The 14,008-nt window shown below is 46.4% G+C and overlaps 3 non-coding genes across 3 annotated transcripts; all 3 read right to left on the reverse strand.

Annotated features, from left to right (window-relative positions):
• Positions 1-1,521: 1,521 nt before the first annotated feature.
• trnas-uga (transfer RNA serine (anticodon UGA)) lies at positions 1,522-1,603 on the reverse strand. The gene has a single exon. It is a non-coding gene; the product is annotated as a tRNA-Ser (tRNA).
• Positions 1,604-7,169: 5,566 nt separating this feature from the next.
• Positions 7,170-7,251, reverse strand: trnas-aga (transfer RNA serine (anticodon AGA)). The gene has a single exon. It is a non-coding gene; the product is annotated as a tRNA-Ser (tRNA).
• Positions 7,252-8,842: 1,591 nt separating this feature from the next.
• trnas-uga (transfer RNA serine (anticodon UGA)) lies at positions 8,843-8,924 on the reverse strand. The gene has a single exon. It is a non-coding gene; the product is annotated as a tRNA-Ser (tRNA).
• Positions 8,925-14,008: the final 5,084 nt, after the last annotated feature.

The following is a 14,008-nucleotide window of genomic DNA, read 5'->3' on the forward strand; positions in this document are numbered from 1 at the left end:
GCCACATGCACTCACACTTCCCATAGAAGCAGATGAGGTAGCCGACTGTTGAAGGAGATAGGATACTCATCATTGTTGTTCTACATTGGTGAGTATGAATTCCATCTTTCTCGTGTCTTGGGAATTCCGATGCTTTTGTTCTGAGAGGGAATGTGTTCTACCTTGTCCCTCTGGATCTGTGGAGGTTTCTCCGAAATTACACGTAGCATTCAGAAATTTGAATCAGTCTTGAAATTGCAAAAGATCCTTAGATTCTCCTCTGAAAAGCTCACTTTGGCAGCAGGATAAGAACCTACGAGGGGACACCCCAGTGAATTTTTAGTCCATCACCCTGACCACTCGGCCACACCAACACAGTTGCCCTCCAGAGGTGACATTTTCTGATGACAATACATATTTTGCTAGGGGGCAAAATTCCATCAGCACCAAGCACTCACTTTGATTCCATTGAAGCAGATGACGTTGCCGACTAATGGAGGAGAGAGAATACTCATCCTTTGTTTTCTGCATTTGTGAGTATGAATTCGATCTTCCTCGTGTCTTTGAAATTCCGATGGTTTTGTTCCGTGAAGCAATGTGTTCTACATTGTCCCTCTGGAGCTGAGGAGGTTTCTCCAAAAACAGGCACGGTTTTAAGAAGTTTGAATCAGTCTTTCATTTACAAAAGAACCACGTTTTAAATCCAGTCCTGCTACAATTGAAGGTAGTTTACACTAATACAATGTTTCTTGAACGACAAAAGGTTCCAACTTGAGATGAGGTGGCTGAGTGGTTAAGGCAATGCATTGCTAATACATTGTGTTCTGCACACTCGCCGATACTTGACATTTAAAATGGGACTCATATAATGGGAAATGTGTCTTACCGTGTTAATCGGAATAGGAGGTGGGTCTATGGAAATAAGAACATTGTGTTCTACACAAGTGGGTATAAATTCCACCCTCGCTGGACCTTAACATATCAAATTATGATGATAATATTGGAAAGGTGTTTGACCTCTTTAGATATGGGAATAGTACTTTGGTAATATAAGCAGTTTTGAGAAATTTATGTCGTTAAATTGCCAAAAAGAAACACAGTCCTTGTCCGACAAAGGGCATTTGCAGAACTACGACCCTTCCATATGGATAAATGGGGATTTTACATGATATGTTTTGTTAAATTGTTGAAGACCCTAATCTGATATTAGAGGATAAAGTTACCTGCGGAAAGATACACTTTGGTGGCAGTATTCGAACATGCAAGGGGCGACCACAATGGATTTCTAGTCCATCGTCTTAACCACTCAGTCATCACAGTATGCCTGTTGTAGGTGAGATTTTCCAAGTACAATACAGATTTTGCCAAATTGCCAAAGATCCATAGTCCAAACACTGTATTCGTCCAACAAAACACAGTTTACCCTAATACAACCATTCTTGTAGAATAATGTGGATTTTACATTTTGCATGATGCGATTTGTTCAACTGTTGAAAAGTCTTATCAGATGAGAGAACACCCGGTTCTCCTCTAAAAAGCCCTCGTTGGCAGCAGGATTTGAAACTACGAGGGGAGACCCCAATGGATTTCAAGTCCATCGCCTTAACCACTCAGCCACACCAACAAAGTGTCCCCGTTGCAGGTTACATTTTCCAAGTACAATACAAATATTGCTACACTGCAGAAACCCATCAGCCACATGCACTCACTCCTCCCATTGAAGCAGATGAGGTTGCTGACTGTTGAAGGATCTAGAATACTCATCCTTGTTGTTCGACATTGGTGTGTATGAATTCCATCTTTCTCGTGTCTTGGGAATTCCGATGCTTTTGTTCCGTGAAGCGATGTGTTCTACCTTGTCCCTCTAGATCTGTGGAGGTTTCTCCCAAATTACACGTGGCATTCAGAAAATTGAATCAGTTTTTTAATTGCAAAAGAAATGAAGTCTAAAAACAGACTTGTTCGAGCAAAACTGAGTTTGTAATGTCCTTCAAGGAGATGTGCTAGGGGGCAGAAATCCATCAGCCCCAAGTTTGCAATGTCCTTCAAGATGTGGACGCTTATCTGATAATATAAGCACTCTTTTTGATCCCAGATGAGGTTGCCGACTAATGAAGGAGATAGAATACTCATCTTGTTGTGATATGCCTTAACGTGTCCGTTGCTACATAGTTGCTATGGTCCTTTTATGTTCTGGTCTTTTATGATGTCATATAGGCTTGATTCCTTGAGTATTTAAGAGCAAGTTATTCAGAGACACATCGTCAGTACGTTAAGCTTTCTTCATGTGAGGATGTCAGCCATTTTCCATGTGTTCTTAATCCAGGCCTGCTTGTTATTACTTGGAATTTTGTATATAAAGACTTTTACGTCGCCACCTCCGTCTCCTGTCTGCTTTTGGGTCCAAACCCCTCTCCTCACGTGACAGCACGTACTGACCATCATGGACCCAGCAGACCCAGAGGACCCAATCCACCGCGCCATGAGGGCACAAGGGGCACTGCTCGGCCAGCACGACCAAATCCTGAGGGAGGTTATGGAGTCTATTCAGAACCTCTCCAACACCGTCAACTCATTGACTATCCAGATGACGTCCAGCGCTCCACCACAATCATCATCACCCACTCCGGCCCACACGTCCAATCAAGGAGTGACCGACTCACCCGCTACTGCTGTGCCTTTTCACCGTGAACCCAACATTCCGCCACCTGAACATTATTCTGGGGAGGTAGGAGCCTGTGTCCAATTCCTAGTAAACTGTTCCTTGGTTTTTGAGCAACAACCTTGCGCTTTTTTGGATGATCGCGCCAAGCTGGCCTCTGTCATTAACTTGCTTCGGGGAAAAGCAGGGAAGTGGGCCAATTCCTTGTGGGAGTCAAAGTCAGAAACATTGAGATCATTTTCTGCTTTTTCCGAGGAGATTCGCAGAGTCTTTGATCAGCCCTCCCGTACCGAGTCTTCAGGCAAACGACTATGGGCATTACGTCAGGGCTCACAGTCAGCTGCAGAATATGCCATAGAGTTCAGGATTTTAGCCTCTGAAACAGGATGGAATGAGGCAGGACAGAGAACAGCCTTCGTTTGCGGACTGTCCGAAGAGCTTCAAGACGAACTGTCTACACGGGATGAGCCTGAGTCCCTCAAGCAATTAATCTACTTAGTGATTCGGATTGACAACCGCATCAGAGAACGCCGTCGCAGTGCCAGACCTGCCCACCCTAACTCCCCTCACACGGCCATTCCGCGACGGATCGCCCAGCCTTTTACAAGCACCTTAATGCCTGCTTCTGCCGGGGAAGAACCCATGCAACTTAGCAGAACTCGCCTCTCCCAGGAGGAACGCGCCCGGCGGGTTGCGCAGGGTCTTTGTCTCTACTGTGGAAAGCCTGGGCACTTTATCAATCAGTGCTCACTCGTACCCAGGGGTCCTCTTGAGACCACAGAACGCCGCCTTAGGGTGAGCGACACTAGAACCTCGACTGAACCTCCTCGTCGCATTAACTTGCATGCCACTGTCTCCTCCCTCATGCATGATCAACCTTCAGAGAGGCAGGATCCGGAGACCATCATCCCCTCTTCATGTTTCATCAGGGCGGCTGTGTGGGACATTGAGCAAGCCGTCTTGCAGGCCCAACAACAGCAACCAGATCCTGGCTCGGGCCCTCCGGATCGACTCTTTGTCCCAGATTCTGTCCGCTCTCATGTCCTGCAATTGGGACATTCTTCCAAGTTGGCTTGTCATCATTGACTTGAACCCTCCAATTCCTGCGGCAACCCTTCTGGTGGCCCCGAATGGCTCAAGATGTGAGGGAGTTCGTCGCTGCTTGCCACACCTGCTCTCGGGGGAAGCCTTCTCACCATCGCCCAATGGGTCTTCTGCAACCCCTGCCCATCCCCAGCCGCCCCTGGTCCCACCAGTCGGTCGATTTCGTCTCTGGCCTGCCGCCCTCAGAGGGAAACACGGTCATACTGACTGTAGTTGACCGTTTCTCCAAGATGGTTCACTTCATTCCATTACCCAAACTTCCTTCCGCATTTGAGACGGCAAACATCCTAGTGAACCACGTCTTCAAGCTTCATGGCATCCCCATTGACATTGTTTCTGACCGGGGTCCCCAGTTCACATCCCAGGTATGGCAAGCTTTCTGTAAAGCTCTGGGAGCGTCCTCTAGCCTGTCTTCAGGTTATCATCCCCAGACCAATGAACATCAGAGAGATTCAATCAGGATCTGGAGTCATCCCTCAGGTGTGTTTCGGCCCGCCATCCTGCTTCCTGGAGCCTACACCTACCATGGATCGAGTATTCCCACAATTCCCTCACCTCCTCATCCATGGGCATGTCTCTGTTCATGGTCGCATATGGATATCAACCTCCACTATTCCCTTCCCAGGAACAAGCGGTCGCCGTTCCCTCTGTCCGCGCTCATCTGCGGCGTTGCCATGCCGTATGGAGACATGCCAGAGCCGTCCTGTCCCGCACAGCCCAGCGCAACCAACAACTGGCCGATAGACATCGATCTCCGGCCCCTGACTATCGCCCAGGGCAAATGGTTTGGCTATCCTCCCGTGACCTTCCCCTCCAGACTGATTCCCGCAAACTAGCCCCCAGATTCATTGGACCGTTTGAGAATGAGAAGATCATTAAGATAAGATAAGATAAGATGTCCTTTATTAGTCCCACAATGGGGAAATTTGAGGTGTTACAGCAGCAAAGATATAGATCACACAGAGTCGGCGGCGTAATGTAGCCGTTAATGTATAACATTAGCAGCAGACATTCATAACAATGCATGCAAATATACACAGTATAAACGTATCTAGTTTAAGGAAACACTCCAAATGTATGTCCATTATACAGAGGGGGAAACACTGTAATGATAAAAACTACTAAATGATTGAAAATACTGCAATGATAAAAATATTGCAATGATAAAGTATACTGCAATGGTAAAAGTACTGTAATAGTAAAAGTACTGCAATGATAGAAAAATACTGCAATGATAAAAGTACTGTGATAGTAAAAGTACCGCAATGATAGGAATACTGCAATTATAAAAGTACTGCAAGGATAAAAGTACTGTAATAGTGAACGTCCTGCAATGGTAGAAATACTGCAGAGATAGAAGTACAGTAATAAGAATACGGTAATGTAAACAAAATACATCATTGGTCAATATTTAAGTACACCCTTGGCTGAAAGTGCAGTAGCGGTTTATATTGCATCCTAGGACTGCACAATTGCACTAATGCCCGCCCGTTTGTAGGCCTGACCCAATGTTCTTGTTAAAAAGTCTGACAGCAGTAGGCAGGAAGGAGCGCCGAAATCTCTCTTTGGTACAGCGAGGGTGTAAAAGTCTATTACTGAAGGAGCTGTGAAGTGTTCTAAGAGTATCATAGAGTGGGTGGGCTGGGTTGTCCAGCATTGATGACAGTTTTGCCGTCATCCTCCTGCCCCCCACTGAGTCCACAGAGTCCAGGGAGCAGCCCAGGACAGAGCTGGTCCTCCTCACTAGTTTGTCCAGTCTCTTTTTGTCCCGGCCCGAGATGCCTCCTGCCCAGGAGACCACTCCATAGAAAATGACCGGTGAAACCACCGAGTCATAGAAGGTCCTGAGGAGTGTTCCCCGAACGCCAAAGGACCTCAGCCTCCTGAGTAGGAAGAGTCTGCTCTGACCCTTCCTATAGAGAGCATCTGTGTTGTCGCTCCAGTCCAGTTTATTGTTCAGATGAACACCCAGGTACTTGTAAGTTGAGACCCTCTCAACGTCTGTTCCCTGGATATTCCCTGGATATTCACTGGTGCAGGTGGAGAGTGCTGACGCATTAACCCTTCTGCTGTCCGTTTGAAGCTCCCGGCCTCCCTCCAGGTCCACCCAACTTTTCATGTCTCCCTCCTGAAGCCAGTCTCCTCCAGCCCCCTCAGTCCTCCTCCCGAGCTCCCCCCTCCGCCACTGGACGTTGATGGTCACCCCGCTTACATTGGGAAGAACATTTTGGATGTACGTCGGCGTGGTCGGGGTTTTCAATATTTAGTTGACTGGGAGGGTTACGGCCCTGAGGAGCGTTCCTGGATTTTGAGATCCCTCATCCTGACACCCTCTCTGCTACGGGACTTCTACCGTGAGTTCCCTCACAAGCCAGGAAAGGCACCAGGTGGTGCCCATTGAGGGGGGGTACTGTTGTGATATGCCTTAATGTGTCTGTTGCTACACAGTTGCTACACAGTTGCTATGGTCCTTTTATGCTCTGGTCTTTTATGATGTCATATAGGCTTGATTCCTTGAGTATTTAAGAGCAAGTTATTCAGAGACACATCGTCAGTACGTTCAGCTTTCTTCATGTGAGGATGTCAGCCATTTTCCATGTGTTCTGAATCCAGGCCTGCTTGTTATTACTTGGAATTTTGTATATAAATACTTTTACGTCGCCACCTCCGTCTCCTGTCTGCTTTTGGGTACAAGCCCCTCTCCTCACGTGACACATCTTTTGTTTTCTACATTTGCGAGTATGAATTCCATCTTCCTCGTGTCTTTGAAATTCCGATGCTTTTGTTCCGTAAAGCAACGTGTTCTAGGTTGTCCCTCTGGAGTTGTGGCGGTTTCTCCAAAAACAGGCACTTTTTTCAGAAGTTTGAATCAGTCTTTCATATCCAAAAAAAAACAAGGTTTAAATCCCGTCCTGCTGCAATTGAAGGTAGTTTACACTAATACGTTTATTGACCGAAAAGAATTTCGAACTTGAGATAAGTTGGCTGAGTGGTTAAGACAATGGATTATTAATACATTGTGTTCTGCACACTTGTCGATACTTGACATTTAAAATGGGACTGATACAATGGGAAAAGTGTCCTACCGTGCTAATCGGAATAGGTGGTGGGTTTATGGAAATAAGAACATTGTGTACTACACACGTGGGGATAAATTCCACCCTTGTTGGACCTTAACATATCAAATTAAGATGATGCTATTGGAAAGGTGTTTGACCCCTTTGGATATGGGAATGGTACTTTGGTAATATAAGCAGTTTTCGGAAATTTGTTTGTCGTTAAATTGTGAAAGAAACACGGTCCTTGTCCAACAAAACGGGGTTTGCAGAAATGCAACCGATACATGTATATAAATGGGAATGTTACGTGATATGTTTTATTAAATTCTGATATTAGAACATCAAGTTCCCTTCTAAAACGTACACGTTGGTGGCAGGATTTGAACCTGCCAGGGGAGACCCCAATGGATTTCTAGTCCAAAGCCTTAACCACTCGGCCACACCAACACAATGTCCCATGCACAGGTGCCATTTTCCAAGTACAATACAGATATTGCTACACTGCAGAAAACCATAAGCCACATGCACTCACACTTCCCATAGAAGCAGATGAGGTAGCCGACTGTTGAAGGAGATAGGATACTCATCATTGTTGTTCTACATTGGTGAGTATGAATTCCATCTTTCTCGTGTCTTGGGAATTCCGATGCTTTTGTTCTGAGAGGGAATGTGTTCTACCTTGTCCCTCTGGATCTGTGGAGGTTTCTCCGAAATTACACGTAGCATTCAGAAATTTGAATCAGTCTTGAAATTGCAAAAGATCCTTAGATTCTCCTCTGAAAAGCTCACTTTGGCAGCAGGATAAGAACCTACGAGGGGACACCCCAGTGAATTTTTAGTCCATCACCCTGACCACTCGGCCACACCAACACAGTTGCCCTCCAGAGGTGACATTTTCTGATGACAATACATATTTTGCTAGGGGGCAAAATTCCATCAGCACCAAGCACTCACTTTGATTCCATTGAAGCAGATGACGTTGCCGACTAATGGAGGAGAGAGAATACTCATCCTTTGTTTTCTGCATTTGTGAGTATGAATTCGATCTTCCTCGTGTCTTTGAAATTCCGATGGTTTTGTTCCGTGAAGCAATGTGTTCTACATTGTCCCTCTGGAGCTGAGGAGGTTTCTCCAAAAACAGGCACGGTTTTAAGAAGTTTGAATCAGTCTTTCATTTACAAAAGAACCACGTTTTAAATCCAGTCCTGCTACAATTGAAGGTAGTTTACACTAATACAATGTTTCTTGAACGACAAAAGGTTCCAACTTGAGATGAGGTGGCTGAGTGGTTAAGGCAATGCATTGCTAATACATTGTGTTCTGCACACTCGCCGATACTTGACATTTAAAATGGGACTCATATAATGGGAAATGTGTCTTACCGTGTTAATCGGAATAGGAGGTGGGTCTATGGAAATAAGAACATTGTGTTCTACACAAGTGGGTATAAATTCCACCCTCGCTGGACCTTAACATATCAAATTATGATGATAATATTGGAAAGGTGTTTGACCTCTTTAGATATGGGAATAGTACTTTGGTAATATAAGCAGTTTTGAGAAATTTATGTCGTTAAATTGCCAAAAAGAAACACAGTCCTTGTCCGACAAAGGGCATTTGCAGAACTACGACCCTTCCATATGGATAAATGGGGATTTTACATGATATGTTTTGTTAAATTGTTGAAGACCCTAATCTGATATTAGAGGATAAAGTTACCTGCGGAAAGATACACTTTGGTGGCAGTATTCGAACATGCAAGGGGCGACCACAATGGATTTCTAGTCCATCGTCTTAACCACTCAGTCATCACAGTATGCCTGTTGTAGGTGAGATTTTCCAAGTACAATACAGATTTTGCCAAATTGCCAAAGATCCATAGTCCAAACACTGTATTCGTCCAACAAAACACAGTTTACCCTAATACAACCATTCTTGTAGAATAATGTGGATTTTACATTTTGCATGATGCGATTTGTTCAACTGTTGAAAAGTCTTATCAGATGAGAGAACACCCGGTTCTCCTCTAAAAAGCCCTCGTTGGCAGCAGGATTTGAAACTACGAGGGGAGACCCCAATGGATTTCAAGTCCATCGCCTTAACCACTCAGCCACACCAACAAAGTGTCCCCGTTGCAGGTTACATTTTCCAAGTACAATACAAATATTGCTACACTGCAGAAACCCATCAGCCACATGCACTCACTCCTCCCATTGAAGCAGATGAGGTTGCTGACTGTTGAAGGATCTAGAATACTCATCCTTGTTGTTCGACATTGGTGTGTATGAATTCCATCTTTCTCGTGTCTTGGGAATTCCGATGCTTTTGTTCCGTGAAGCGATGTGTTCTACCTTGTCCCTCTAGATCTGTGGAGGTTTCTCCCAAATTACACGTGGCATTCAGAAAATTGAATCAGTTTTTTAATTGCAAAAGAAATGAAGTCTAAAAACAGACTTGTTCGAGCAAAACTGAGTTTGTAATGTCCTTCAAGGAGATGTGCTAGGGGGCAGAAATCCATCAGCCCCAAGTTTGCAATGTCCTTCAAGATGTGGACGCTTATCTGATAATATAAGCACTCTTTTTGATCCCAGATGAGGTTGCCGACTAATGAAGGAGATAGAATACTCATCTTGTTGTGATATGCCTTAACGTGTCCGTTGCTACATAGTTGCTATGGTCCTTTTATGTTCTGGTCTTTTATGATGTCATATAGGCTTGATTCCTTGAGTATTTAAGAGCAAGTTATTCAGAGACACATCGTCAGTACGTTAAGCTTTCTTCATGTGAGGATGTCAGCCATTTTCCATGTGTTCTTAATCCAGGCCTGCTTGTTATTACTTGGAATTTTGTATATAAAGACTTTTACGTCGCCACCTCCGTCTCCTGTCTGCTTTTGGGTCCAAACCCCTCTCCTCACGTGACAGCACGTACTGACCATCATGGACCCAGCAGACCCAGAGGACCCAATCCACCGCGCCATGAGGGCACAAGGGGCACTGCTCGGCCAGCACGACCAAATCCTGAGGGAGGTTATGGAGTCTATTCAGAACCTCTCCAACACCGTCAACTCATTGACTATCCAGATGACGTCCAGCGCTCCACCACAATCATCATCACCCACTCCGGCCCACACGTCCAATCAAGGAGTGACCGACTCACCCGCTACTGCTGTGCCTTTTCACCGTGAACCCAACATTCCGCCACCTGAACATTATTCTGGGGAGGTAGGAGCCTGTGTCCAATTCCTAGTAAACTGTTCCTTGGTTTTTGAGCAACAACCTTGCGCTTTTTTGGATGATCGCGCCAAGCTGGCCTCTGTCATTAACTTGCTTCGGGGAAAAGCAGGGAAGTGGGCCAATTCCTTGTGGGAGTCAAAGTCAGAAACATTGAGATCATTTTCTGCTTTTTCCGAGGAGATTCGCAGAGTCTTTGATCAGCCCTCCCGTACCGAGTCTTCAGGCAAACGACTATGGGCATTACGTCAGGGCTCACAGTCAGCTGCAGAATATGCCATAGAGTTCAGGATTTTAGCCTCTGAAACAGGATGGAATGAGGCAGGACAGAGAACAGCCTTCGTTTGCGGACTGTCCGAAGAGCTTCAAGACGAACTGTCTACACGGGATGAGCCTGAGTCCCTCAAGCAATTAATCTACTTAGTGATTCGGATTGACAACCGCATCAGAGAACGCCGTCGCAGTGCCAGACCTGCCCACCCTAACTCCCCTCACACGGCCATTCCGCGACGGATCGCCCAGCCTTTTACAAGCACCTTAATGCCTGCTTCTGCCGGGGAAGAACCCATGCAACTTAGCAGAACTCGCCTCTCCCAGGAGGAACGCGCCCGGCGGGTTGCGCAGGGTCTTTGTCTCTACTGTGGAAAGCCTGGGCACTTTATCAATCAGTGCTCACTCGTACCCAGGGGTCCTCTTGAGACCACAGAACGCCGCCTTAGGGTGAGCGACACTAGAACCTCGACTGAACCTCCTCGTCGCATTAACTTGCATGCCACTGTCTCCTCCCTCATGCATGATCAACCTTCAGAGAGGCAGGATCCGGAGACCATCATCCCCTCTTCATGTTTCATCAGGGCGGCTGTGTGGGACATTGAGCAAGCCGTCTTGCAGGCCCAACAACAGCAACCAGATCCTGGCTCGGGCCCTCCGGATCGACTCTTTGTCCCAGATTCTGTCCGCTCTCATGTCCTGCAATTGGGACATTCTTCCAAGTTGGCTTGTCATCATTGACTTGAACCCTCCAATTCCTGCGGCAACCCTTCTGGTGGCCCCGAATGGCTCAAGATGTGAGGGAGTTCGTCGCTGCTTGCCACACCTGCTCTCGGGGGAAGCCTTCTCACCATCGCCCAATGGGTCTTCTGCAACCCCTGCCCATCCCCAGCCGCCCCTGGTCCCACCAGTCGGTCGATTTCGTCTCTGGCCTGCCGCCCTCAGAGGGAAACACGGTCATACTGACTGTAGTTGACCGTTTCTCCAAGATGGTTCACTTCATTCCATTACCCAAACTTCCTTCCGCATTTGAGACGGCAAACATCCTAGTGAACCACGTCTTCAAGCTTCATGGCATCCCCATTGACATTGTTTCTGACCGGGGTCCCCAGTTCACATCCCAGGTATGGCAAGCTTTCTGTAAAGCTCTGGGAGCGTCCTCTAGCCTGTCTTCAGGTTATCATCCCCAGACCAATGAACATCAGAGAGATTCAATCAGGATCTGGAGTCATCCCTCAGGTGTGTTTCGGCCCGCCATCCTGCTTCCTGGAGCCTACACCTACCATGGATCGAGTATTCCCACAATTCCCTCACCTCCTCATCCATGGGCATGTCTCTGTTCATGGTCGCATATGGATATCAACCTCCACTATTCCCTTCCCAGGAACAAGCGGTCGCCGTTCCCTCTGTCCGCGCTCATCTGCGGCGTTGCCATGCCGTATGGAGACATGCCAGAGCCGTCCTGTCCCGCACAGCCCAGCGCAACCAACAACTGGCCGATAGACATCGATCTCCGGCCCCTGACTATCGCCCAGGGCAAATGGTTTGGCTATCCTCCCGTGACCTTCCCCTCCAGACTGATTCCCGCAAACTAGCCCCCAGATTCATTGGACCGTTTGAGAATGAGAAGATCATTAAGATAAGATAAGATAAGATGTCCTTTATTAGTCCCACAATGGGGAAATTTGAGGTGTTACAGCAGCAAAGATATAGATCACACAGAGTCGGCGGCGTAATGTAGCCGTTAATGTATAACATTAGCAGCAGACATTCATAACAATGCATGCAAATATACACAGTATAAACGTATCTAGTTTAAGGAAACACTCCAAATGTATGTCCATTATACAGAGGGGGAAACACTGTAATGATAAAAACTACTAAATGATTGAAAATACTGCAATGATAAAAATATTGCAATGATAAAGTATACTGCAATGGTAAAAGTACTGTAATAGTAAAAGTACTGCAATGATAGAAAAATACTGCAATGATAAAAGTACTGTGATAGTAAAAGTACCGCAATGATAGGAATACTGCAATTATAAAAGTACTGCAAGGATAAAAGTACTGTAATAGTGAACGTCCTGCAATGGTAGAAATACTGCAGAGATAGAAGTACAGTAATAAGAATACGGTAATGTAAACAAAATACATCATTGGTCAATATTTAAGTACACCCTTGGCTGAAAGTGCAGTAGCGGTTTATATTGCATCCTAGGACTGCACAATTGCACTAATGCCCGCCCGTTTGTAGGCCTGACCCAATGTTCTTGTTAAAAAGTCTGACAGCAGTAGGCAGGAAGGAGCGCCGAAATCTCTCTTTGGTACAGCGAGGGTGTAAAAGTCTATTACTGAAGGAGCTGTGAAGTGTTCTAAGAGTATCATAGAGTGGGTGGGCTGGGTTGTCCAGCATTGATGACAGTTTTGCCGTCATCCTCCTGCCCCCCACTGAGTCCACAGAGTCCAGGGAGCAGCCCAGGACAGAGCTGGCCCTCCTCACTAGTTTGTCCAGTCTCTTTTTGTCCCGGCCCGAGATGCCTCCTGCCCAGGAGACCACTCCATAGAAAATGACCGGTGAAACCACCGAGTCATAGAAGTTCCCTAGGAGTGTTCCCCGAACGCCAAAGGACCTCAGCCTCCTGAGTAGGAAGAGTCTGCTCTGACCGTTCCTATAGAGAGCATCTGTGTTGTCGCTCCAGTCCAGTTTATTGTTCAGATGAACACCCAGGTACTTGTAAGTTGAGACCCTCTCAACGTCTGTTCCCTGGATATTCCCTGGATATTCACTGGTGCAGGTGGAGAGTGCTGACGCATTAACCCTTCTGCTGTCCGTTTGAAGCTCCCGGCCTCCCTCCAGGTCCACCCAACTTTTCATGTCTCCCTCCTGAAGCCAGTCTCCTCCAGCCCCCTCAGTCCTCCTCCCGAGCTCCCCCCTCCGCCACTGGACGTTGATGGTCACCCCGCTTACATTGGGAAGAAAATTTTGGATGTACGTCGGCGTGGTCGGGGTTTTCAATATTTAGTTGACTGGGAGGGTTACAGCCCTGAGGAGCGTTCCTGGATTTCGAGATCCCTCATCCTGACACCCTCTCTGCTACGGGACTTCTACCGTGAGTTCCCTCACAAGCCAGGAAAGGCACCAGGTGGTGCCCATTGAGGGGGGGTACTGTTGTGATATGCCTTAATGTGTCTGTTGCTACACAGTTGCTACACAGTTGCTATGGTCCTTTTATGCTCTGGTCTTTTATGATGTCATATAGGCTTGATTCCTTGAGTATTTAAGAGCAAGTTATTCAGAGACACATCGTCAGTACGTTCAGCTTTCTTCATGTGAGGATGTCAGCCATTTTCCATGTGTTCTGAATCCAGGCCTGCTTGTTATTACTTGGAATTTTGTATATAAATACTTTTACGTCGCCACCTCCGTCTCCTGTCTGCTTTTGGGTCCAAGCCCCTCTCCTCACGTGACACATCTTTTGTTTTCTACATTTGCGAGTATGAATTCCATCTTCCTCGTGTCTTTGAAATTCCGATGCTTTTGTTCCGTAAAGCAACGTGTTCTAGGTTGTCCCTCTGGAGTTGTGGCGGTTTCTCCAAAAACAGGCACTTTTTTCAGAAGTTTGAATCAGTCTTTCATATACAAAAAAAAACAAGGGTTAAATCCCGTCCTGCTGCAATTGAAGGTAGTTTACACTAAT

Source organism: Idiotropiscis lumnitzeri, chromosome 19 (assembly GCF_059441095.1).
Source record: "Idiotropiscis lumnitzeri isolate Australia: NSW breed Sydney's pygmy pipehorse chromosome 19, RoL_Ilum_1.0, whole genome shotgun sequence".
Classification (NCBI taxonomy): Eukaryota; Metazoa; Chordata; class Actinopteri; order Syngnathiformes; family Syngnathidae; genus Idiotropiscis; species Idiotropiscis lumnitzeri.